The sequence below is a fragment of the Euprymna scolopes genome, chromosome 13 (assembly GCF_053919585.1).
Source record: "Euprymna scolopes isolate OS-2025 chromosome 13, ASM5391958v1, whole genome shotgun sequence".
In the NCBI taxonomy this organism is placed as follows: domain Eukaryota; kingdom Metazoa; phylum Mollusca; class Cephalopoda; order Sepiida; family Sepiolidae; genus Euprymna; species Euprymna scolopes.
Window position 1 is genome coordinate 51,443,082 of NC_136494.1, and position 11,189 is coordinate 51,454,270.

Below are 11,189 nucleotides of genomic sequence, written 5' to 3' on the forward strand. Positions count from 1 at the left end.
TTCGGCAAGTAGGTGTTCTTTAACTATGCCATTTATTTGGTCACTTTGAATGCCTTAAAAGAGTTTCTCGATGTCACTGTTGGACGTAACTTTGCCATCAATTAATTTACACAGATGATATCGTGTTACTCAATGACACATTTGCTGATGTCTAGTCTAATGTTAATAAGCTTCAGATTGAGATAAAAATTAATGCAGTTCTGAATTTTTTTATTATTTGGATTCTTTAAACTACTGTTCTCATCTTGTTTTGGTGCAAATAGTATTCAAGACGGAAACAATAATCTGAAGAATCCAAATAATACTAAAAATAAATGCCCCGAAAACAAAAATACTTGCTGCCAGCTTTACTCAAATAAACAAAGCACCCATTGACCACAATGGTTATATTTTTGAAGTGGTTGGGAGTTTCAAATATCTTGGTGAGAAAATCACAGCCAATCAAAGTGGAGCTGATATCAAAGCGCAAATTGACTGTGTACTCCATACCTTTTGTTAGCTCAATTCCAAGCTAATGGCACAGCCATCATCTGATTATTATTTCAATGCTGTGCCATTAGCTTGTACAAATGATCCTTCTTTAAGGCAGTGAGTCTTGGCCAATGGATGTATATACCACAAAAACTTGAATTACATTTGACTCTTTCCACAAAGTGAGCAGGGGAGATTTTCACTACAACAACTGATCATCACTTTGGTCTTGGTAACATTCATTTTCAGCCCTTTTTTTTTCCATATCATTCCTCCAAATCTTTAACTTAACACATAGGTTTTCTGTTATTTCACATACAAGTACTAGATCATGAGCATACAGCATCTCTTTTAAACAACTAATATGAAACTCTCTGGAGAGTGATTCTAAGACACAAATAAAGAGCAACTGGTTCAGTACAGAACTATGATGTATTCCTACTTTAACATTAAAGCTGTCACTAAATCTGCTGTTAATTCTAATATGATTTTGAGCATTTATTATGTACATTTATTTTTTTATAGAAATCACTCCAGACAAGATGTGAAGCCACTTAATGTAAGGAGCTAACAAGGACGAAAGATGATTATTGCAAAAACAATTGATTTTAGTCTTTAAAAAAAACAATGTTAAAAGTAGGGGGAAAACAAAAAGAAAACAGGAAGAGAGTTCCACAAGCCTGCAGTTCTTGGAAAAAAAAAAAACTATTGGAATAGGAATCTTATTTCAATGAGGTATAAAAAAATAAAAACAGCAAATTAATGGAGACCACAAGACCAACAAGTCAAAGGAGCTGGAATAAATGAAGCAGGGAATAGAAAAGGCTGACTAGCAACATCACCTCTGTGAAAAAGAGGTTGCAGAAAAGGGTACTAGTGCATCCTTTGAACCGGACGTAACTCCGTGTTCGCTCAGCTTTTTCCCAGAACATGACGTCAAGAGCTCAGGTTTAACTGCTGTCTGATGTAACATGGCGATCAGCCAATCACAACGCGGTGCGCTTAGTTTCAACTTGACGCACATGCGCACGAGTGCTACTCCCGAACAGCAGATAGGAAAATTGATAAATATTGGAAGAGGAAAAAAAAGCTACCATTTCTTACATGCAAGTCAATCAGGAAAAGAATAGCAAAACATGAATTTTTAGGCATTTTTTCGGGCACTCCCTAATAGAATAAATATTTCAACACAAGCTACTGAATAAACGAACAAACGACTTCGTAAAACTTGCAAGGAAAAGGTTTATTGAAGTAAGGCGAGATGGCATTAGGATATAGCTGGGGTAGAACTCGTCTGCCTTTGCCCGGTAGTTATTCCCAAGTGGGGACCGTTGATACCGATGTAGGCAGAGAGAGAGAGAGAGTGAGGAAACAGGTCAGCTCTCTTTGACGTCTCACTGTAAAAAGAAGAGTTTTTCTTGTCCGGGATGGAAGCAGTTATAGTTCCTTAAGGGGGTAAGGAAGATCCCTGCGCTATGCCTCTGATTGGTCAGTATGTGCCATATCGCACAGTCAGGGGAGGCACTGACGCACAAGAAAAGAGTTCTATTTGTTTCTTCTACAAATTTGACCGTCTTGGGCCAACAACAGTTACAGATACTGGATGCTGTATTTGACTTTTGTCAACAGTGAAAACTACTGGCAAAAACAGTACAATGTGCAACATGTGACCACAAGTGCAGCCTAGCAAAAAGAGAGAGCATTGCTGCTGGCTATGGCTGGAGATGTGTGAATGTGAAGTGTTGGCGGTGGACAGAAATCTGGACTGGGACCTTCTTTGCTAAATCTTGGAAAAAAAAAAACCTTACCCCCACCCACTTTTGTTTTCACTTGTTTACCAAAACATACTTTAAAGAAATATGTTAAAAAAAGAATCCTAACCCTAACCATAGCCCGAATACCCCTAAAAAGCAAGCAGACTTTTTAAAAAAGAAAGTTAGTTCCAATTTTTCTTCATAAACAAAAAGAAAAAATAATTGAAAGCAAAAAGTTCTTTTCCAATTTTCCTTTTAACAAAAAATTAAATTATCACATTTTTAAACAAACTTGTTTAAAAAAAAGATGTTCCTTTGAACCTTTTCTTGAAAACATTTGCTTAAAATTATTTATTTGACAAAAAAATATCACTTATAACCTTTTCTTCACACAATTAATGAAAATTAAAAAGTTATGGTAGCTTTTTCTCTTTTTTGATGTTTTTACATTTAACATTTTCTTTTATGTAGCATTGTTATGATTGCATCGACAACATAATCCAGCTGTTGACATAATGTTCTGGGGGAAGCTGATTCAAAGGATACACTAGTACCCCGAAAAGATGATAGTTAAATTTTAGATACATTTATTCCATAAGAATCATCAAATGTGACAACAATACTTCATATATTGTTTGATAGTAGATTTTTGAGATAGAGATTAGGTTCAGGTGTGAGAAAGTGTTTAGAAGCATAAAGAGAAAGTACTTTATGAGAAGCAGAAAGAGCAATGTATATTGCATTCCAAGAAAGATCTGATGAGGAACACCAACATTGATAAGAAAAGAAAATGAAGATACTCCATCAAGAATTACTCTCAAGCTCTGATCAGAAATAAAAGAATGTTAAGAACTTTAGCATCAATAACTTTGAAGTTTATGTAGAAGACCAGAATGCCACACTTTGTTGAATAGCTTTGTAAATATTGAGTGCAATGATCCTACTTTTCTTGAATTATCCATAAACCAGCAGATCTGCTCAGTTACAACAATTACAACGAAAGCCAGATTGAACATCACTGAAGAGGCCCAGATTTTCCAGAATATTGTTATTGACCAAACTTTCAAAAATTTTCTAAATATCAAAGAGAAGATTAACCTTATTGATTCAAACCGATCATTAGCAGTTTTTTTTAAGATAGGGATAGTAAAGGAGTCTTTCCAACAAGAAAGGAAACATGATTTTGAAAAACATAGATTGAATAATTTTGTGAGGATAAAAGAAAGGTCAAGAGAATGACACATGAATTGAATCAGGACTGGAAGTCTTAGACTGGTCAAATCAGAAAGAACTCTAGCAACCATCTTTGGAGTGATAATTATACAATCAAGAAACTTATCAGTTTTCAAAGGAAAATCAAGAAGAATAACACCAGAATTATCAATAGAAAAATTGTCAGCAAAAGAAGCAAAGAGCCTTATTCTTAGAAGATGAAATAACATGAAAATCATTAAATAAAGGAGGAATAGCAGATTTGCCACTATTAACCACACTATTATAGATTCTCCAAAAATCATGAGAGCCAACCTTTTGAGATGAATCCTATAATTCAATAACTTGAGTGTTATTTCTTCCGCTCATCACACCGATAATTTCCTGGGTAAGGTTGACACTGTTGTCCAAAGTTCCAACTTCCAAACTTCTGTATATGTAACGCACCTTCTCTCAACTCTAAACGAACTTCTGCTAATTCAACTTGTTTCTTCGAAATCCAACTTCAAAATGAGCGACCCTTTCAAAAATCAACCCTCTTTTATCTCCAACCAGGAGCATCTCATTTGCATATCGGGTGGTCACATTGCAGGCATATAAAGAGATAAGGCAGCCATTTTTATTTCTTTCTTCTTCATTCATTTCATTCCACGACCAACCCGTTGAATTATGCACACGTGCTAGTTAGGTAAGTCGCACGTTTCCCTACCCCCCCATTCCTGATCTCATGATCACACACAGGGCAGGAGGGCAGTCGTCTTTGTCAGGTACTTCTTCGAAGAATCGGGGGAAGCACTTCCTCATTGCCATCTTCCTCATTACCACCGTTATTGCCACCAGTCTGTTCCATTATCCCCTCTTGTGGTTCCCTCTGCGGTGTTTCACAATCAGGGCATGGGGGCAGTATCCGTCTTTGTCGGGTACTCCTTCGAAGAATCGGAGGCGTCACTTCCTCGGTTCCATCTTCCTCAGTATGTTCCATCATCTTCTCTTGTGGTGCTATAGGCGGTGTTTCACAATCACGGCGGGTGGGCAGTATTTGTCTTTCTCGGGTACTTTGATGAGGAACTGGTGGTATTACTTCCTCATGTCCATCGTCCTCATCACTATTGCCACTAGTATGTTCCATCATTCCCTCATCTTGTTCTTTAGGTAGTGTTTCTATGCTCACCTGTAGGGGCAGTAGGCGATCAGGATCATCCCTGAACTGTATGTGATCTTCCTCATTATCCTCAGAATCAGAAGAGGTATAACAGGGGTGGATATCTTTTACATGACGTGGTACACCATTAATCAACATGGTCTGAGGACTTATGATTTTGTCTATTTTTCCTCTGCAAAATTTTACAGTGCACCCAGCATTTCGGGGTTTTACCCAAACACGGTCTCCCACTTGATATGGTGTATTGACAACGCTAACCACTGATGGTGTGACATCAATTCCTTTTATACGCTGTTCATAGCGGTAAATCCCATTAGCTGGTGCAGTTTCTGGTGTTGCATCGTCCTTTGGTGTCACATTATACCAGTACACAGCTTCTGGAATAGAACACTGTGTCCTGGCCGCAATTCTTTTAATGGTGCAGTGACACCGCTTCGCTATACCGTTACCTTCTGGAAAATATGCACATCGGTAACGCATTCTAATCCCCTTATTCCTGCGTAAATTTCTAAAATTCTTGACATCGAAACGTAGTAGCGTTATCAGTCAGAATTTCCAGCGGGGCACCACGTTCAAAAAAGACAGCTCTCAACTGTCATATAATGCATCCTGTCATGTCAACAGGTGCCATATCGTGAGACGTGTCGGACCACAATCTGTCAAGGTCAAAAAATGCTTGCTCTCATAATGCGTTACATCCATTCCTACTCGATATCAGTTGTCCTCCACCTCAAGCTTCCCTTTTTGCCATTGGGACGGTGCCGGATCAATTCGCTGACACTCTTCACACGAGCATATAGCTGCCTTGATTGATGCTCTTGTTATTGAGGGACACACTCTTTGGACAAAATATGTTGTCCTCCAAATTCCGGGATGTCCACTCTGTTGATGTATTTTACGGATCTGATCAGGTGTTAATTGATCTGTTACGGCCGCGCATGTCTGTTGTGGAGGATCAGATCCCTGCCTCATTACATCAATCCACCTCTTTGGTACTCTAGTAAAGCTATCAGCCAACTTCTGCATCGACGAAACTAAGGTAATGTCCACCTGCAAGCTGTATTCGTCAACTATACGCTTTATTATTGCCAGTCTCCTTCGTACTAACATCTTATTTGCAGCTCTAGTCTTAACTCGAGCCTTTCCAGTCAAGGTGTCAGTCAACCAGTGGTAAACACACAACGAGTCAGTGTGGAGATGCACAACCTTAGCCTGCCATTGCAATGCAACATTAAGCCCTTTTAACATGGCATCGAGTTCTGCCAAATTTATATGCTGGGCATCATTTTTCGGACGAAGCCAGCACGCATCTCCCACAACAGCACCCAACTGTTCCAACACGACACCTGTAGCCAGTGAATTTGCGTCAACCCATGCATTCAGTTCATTTCCCGATACTTGCCACTCACCGTGGGCCGGGTCGTTTCTATGTACTCTGGACAACATTTCAGCCATCATTTGCTGGAGAGAATCATCATCCACCACGTCGTCCCATCATTTGGTTACTTCAGTTACTCGTCTTTTTAACACTCCTGTTGCCGATCGGAGCCATCCACAGACAGGTAGATGTCCTACTAATTCACCGCAAATAGAAAACACAATGCGTCTTGTCAAAAAAAAAAAAAAAAAAAACTTTACCTGTCACTCTAAATCCTAATGTAGATCTGTTTCTTGTAAATTAATAACCCCTGTCCCTTGAAGGCTAACAATCTGCTCCTTCCCACCATACCGCCACTTAATCCTACATTTCACACCGTTTTGTACTGAAATCTTTAACTTCCAGCCCCTAACCCTCACATGCTAACTGCTTAGTCATCACTAAACATCTATACAATTCTACCCTTTAGACATGCATTGGAGTTCATTCCTATTCCAGTTGGTATTTAACAGCCAAAGTATGTACTCGGAAGCAAAGCACACCGCACTGCATTACACAACTATGTCTCCTCTTAGATAGCTTTGCAACGCTAATACGAAACTGAACCAATGCTCCTTGCTATGCTAAATGTCCATAACTCTTACTTGAAAGCTAAAAACATCTTCTCTCAATAATAGAAACTCACTTTGTACCTTCAACTTTATTCGCACCTACTAAAACCAGCCCAAATATCTATTTACTAAATTACACATGACTCAAAACTTACTGTTTTACCCGTACTATATTGCACTCGCATCTCATGCCCTGCTGTCATCTAAAATATAGTTTGGGCACAACTCGTAGTTCAATTCTTAACACCTACTCACACTTTAATGTTATACTAGACCCAAGCTCACATGAATAAATAAAAAAATAAATAAAAAAAAAATAATAATAAAAAATATATATATATATATACAAGAGAAAGCCTCAAACCACATTATCTCCTAACAAGCCTCCTTACAGTCATAGTTGCTTACACTGCATGAGCTCTACTCAACCCCTTTATCCAGTAACAATGAAATAACAATGTCTCTAATCCACTTTGAGGAGTGTAACTATTTAGCAGATATAACCTGTACAAACTAACCTAATAACATTAACTAACTGGATTAGAACCCAGGCGCGGAGCAAACCCTCTCAGTGGTGACGGACCCAGTAGATCTTTCCAGATCATCCGTCTAGGAGAAGGAAAACTCTGAAACTAAACCAAAGAGGAGGGAGGCCTCTTCAGTCTTGGATGACAACCTTCCTAGAGCTGGTGACTCAAACAAATTACCGGTTTGTAAACCTAAATTGCTTAAGGAGTAGATAGGTCCTGCCTATCACCCGGCTTCCATACTCCTTCTTTGCCTATTAGTCAGGCGCAGAGATACTATCACAGTGATTCGACAGAAACACCCATTGGTAGATCTTGTTTCTTGTCTAGGGCAATGAACGCCGTTTCCCCACTCCCGACACACCCCACCCCTAAAGCTGGGCACTTGAGAATGCTTGAGTACCATATATGCCTGAGCAATTAGATTGGGTTGACCTTCCTCTGATGGGTTGAGGGTACCAGATTGACAGTTACTGGCTGCTGTTTCCGACTGGTAGTACAGGTGCCCTAACTCTTTGGTAGCGCTTAGAGTGGCTGCTCCATCAACAGTTGTATAATATTGGGATGTTTGCAGTGCCATGGCGCGCATGGAAAGGGACCCTGCACTCATCCCCGGTGGGCTTTCCTGAGGCCACAGTCCTAGTTGATGGAGGGTCAGCTGATGGTCTACTTGTGATGCATGTGTGATATTCTGCATAACCTCCTGTTCGGCTTCCCCTAACCTAACTGAAACTCGTTAAAAAACATGATGTCAGTACAATCTAAAAATAAGCTTAAACCAGGCTTAGGGTCAAACAAATCGAACTTGCCTCCTCCCTTGAGGCTTGCATTCACAAATATCCGTGGGCTTAGAACTAATTTAGCTGATGTTGAAGCATTTCTCCAACAAATACCCCGGATATCTTAGCACTAAGTGAGACTAACCTACACTCCTCCATCCCCTTTAACTACTTTAACATGCCTGGATATCTCCCACTCTGCCGTAAGGACTCTGACAGACATATGCACGGACTTGGAGTTTACATTCGTAATACCCTTCCCTTGACTAGAGAAACAAACCTAGAAACGGATGATCAAGCCTTTATGTGCTTTAGACTAATCATGAAACACAACATAAGCTACTTTTACTTTCTCTACCGCTCTCCCTCGACCCAAGACTGCACCATAATAAACAAAGTATCTGACAGCATAGACACAGCACTTTCCTTCAACACTAGCGCCCAATTACATGTATTTGGCGACTTTAATGTCCATCACAAAAACTGGCTTACACAGATGCAGCAGGCAGCGCAACTCATAGCTTCTCTGTATCTCACTCCCTATCGCAAATTGTTACTTTTCCAACCCATTTCCCTGATCAGGAAGAACAACACTCATCACTATTAGATCTGTTTTTGACCACAGTTCCTGATGATTGTGTAACGAAAGCCGACAGCCCACTTGAGAATGCTGATCATGCGGTGATAATGGTTGAAATCGCCCTAAACTCTATACCCAAAACTGAAGAGCCAGTGCTCAAAACAACGAGATATTATAAAAAGGCTGACTGGGAAGCCATCAGAGATCTTATCAGAGACGCCCCATGGGGAAATATTTTTTCTCTTCCTGCTGAACAGTGTGCAACCGAGACCACTGAATGGTTCAAAACAAGCCCCACTCTCCCCAATGGTTTACTTTGACTTGCGCAACTGCCATTGCTCAAAGGCAGCATGCATTCCGCAGGTTTAACCGACATAAGTCCAGTTCAAACAGACAGAAGTACATAGAAGCTAGAAGTAACGTTAAGAAAGAAATAGCGACAGCTAAGAGGGAATTTACGGAAACCACTAAAAAACGCATCGAAGCAAAAAAACTAGGAACTCGTGACTTCTGGAAAATCTACAACAGTGTAGTAAATAATGGGCAATCAACAATTCCCCCACTAACCAACAATCACGAGGTTGTTTGCTCAGCAACCGAGAAGGCTAACATGCTTGCCAGTCAGTTTGCCTCAAACTCCACACTGGACCCTCTAAACCACCCCCTACCTCAATTTCCTATGCGGACAGACGCCATGCTAGACGATCTGATAATCACCCCTGCTCAGGTGCATGCTATCATAAAAAACCTTGACACTTCAAAAGCATGTGGACCCGACCTCATCCCAGCTGTGCTATTAAAAAAGTGCTCAGCCAAAGTAGCTCCAGTTCTCTCCAAACTCTACAACAAATGCCTTAATGAATCTTGCTTTCCGGGCTGTTGGAAAACTGCTTCTGTGGTACCAGTATTCAAGAATTCTGGCGAAAGAACTGACCCATTAAATTATCGCCCTATTAGCCTCCTCCCACTTTTTGCCAAAATATTTGAGACCTTAATTAACCATGTTCTAGTCCAGCACCTTACAGATGCTAAACTTCTGATCGACCAACAATATGGATTTAGACAAGCCCGTTCCACGGCAGACATCCTCACTGTAATCTCTGAACGCATATACCAATCACTGGACAAAGCGGGAGAGGGCAGAGCGGTAGCTCTAGATATATCTAAGGCTTTTGACAGGGTATGGCATGAGGGTCTCCTCAGGAAGATTAGATCTTACGGTATCACTGGTAGAATACTTAACATAATTAAATCCTTCTTAGATAAGAGAAAAATCCAGGTTGTCCTTGACGGTCGTACATCTAAACAATATGATATAAATGCGGGAGTGCCCCAGGGATCTATCCTTGAACCTCTGCTGTTCCTGATATTCATAAATGACCTCCCCGACAAAACTGCCTCTGAGATGGGTATATATGCTGATGACACCACACTCTATAGCAGGCACGACAGGAAAACAAATGAACATATATCTAAAGTAATGGCAGAAACACTAGAGGATGACCTCCAATCAGTAGTGGAATGGGGACAAAAATGGATGGTCACGTTCAATGCCGCCAAGACAAAACTGGTTTCATTCAATAATTACAAGAAACCTTCTCTACCACCTATAGCAATGGCCAACGACTCTTTATCTGAGAGTACGTCTCTCAAGCTCCTTGGCCTAATGTTCACAGGAAACATGAGTTGGAACAATTACATCGAGGGCATTGCCAGAGCCGCTGCGAGGAAGGTGGGCTCTCTCTACCGTGCTAGAAAACTTCTAACACCCGAAAGTATCCTGGTCCTCTATAAGGCCACTATTCGCCCATGTATGGAGTATTGCTGTCATATTTGGGCTGGTGCATCGGCTACTAGTCTCTCGCTCCTTGACAGGGTTCAAAAGAGAGTCGCAAATCTGATAGGCCCTAAACTGGCATCTAAGCTTCAGCCTCTGTCCCATCGTCGAAACGTTGCATCCCTCTGCCTGTTCTACAAGTATTATAATGGTGAATGCTCTGAAGAACTGCAAGCACTTGTGCCCCCACGACGTGAACACCCTCGACAGACCCGACAAGCTGCAAAATCCCACTCCCACACTGTAGAGATCCCTAGATGTAAAAGATCTTTCTACTCCAGTAGTTTCTTCCCCAGAACTGCTAGACTTTGGAATTCCATTCCAGGTCACTGCTTCCCCAACTGTACTGACATGCATAAGTTCAAGTGCAACGTGAACCAACATCTCGCTGCCCTAATCCCTACATAGTACCCCAGTAGATGTTTCCCCTGATAGTAGCCCCCTACACCAAAGTGGCAATGTGCCTTGTTTGGGGTGAAAATGTAATAAAAAATAAAAATTAAAAAAAATACACTGGGTAACTCTGGAATCGCGCTCCCTCGCTTCCATCGCAAAGTATTGCCCTTCTCATAGACCTCTAGGCCTAACACGGGTACCCCATCCTTTAGGCACTTAGGGTCTTTGCTTATTAACCCAAACGATTCCAGTTTTGCTCAAACCGAGACTGCAGACATTATATCCTAATTAACGTAGATGTCGTCAATGTAAGCTGAAGCAGCTTTTGCTGTGGTCTCATCCTGCATCAAAGCAGTTTTAATAATAGTTGTCATTATTAAGGGCGCTACATTTAGGCTAAAACCTAAATGTGTCAAACAATATCGTTTCCCCTTGATTATCACTGTCTGAAATGGCCATAATGACTCATGGACACGTATCTG